Genomic DNA, 216 nt, shown 5'->3' with positions numbered 1-216 from the left:
TCACAACAAGCCTAGTTGTTTCGGTAGGGAATGTCCCACCATTGGGGACAAAACGATATCCATTGCCTCTTATTGCTTTAAAAAAATTTCTCGTGTCAACATAGAACAACAGGAGTGTTGTCTCAATTTTTGGGATTTTCCTGGGTTCGTTTGGACATTTTATGCATTGATTGTGTCTTCAATGCATTTATGTGCACATTTCAAATTTAAACTACA

Source organism: Triticum urartu, chromosome 4 (assembly GCF_003073215.2).
Source record: "Triticum urartu cultivar G1812 chromosome 4, Tu2.1, whole genome shotgun sequence".
NCBI lineage: Eukaryota > Viridiplantae > Streptophyta > Magnoliopsida > Poales > Poaceae > Triticum > Triticum urartu.
Note: the sequence above shows the minus strand (reverse complement) of the source record.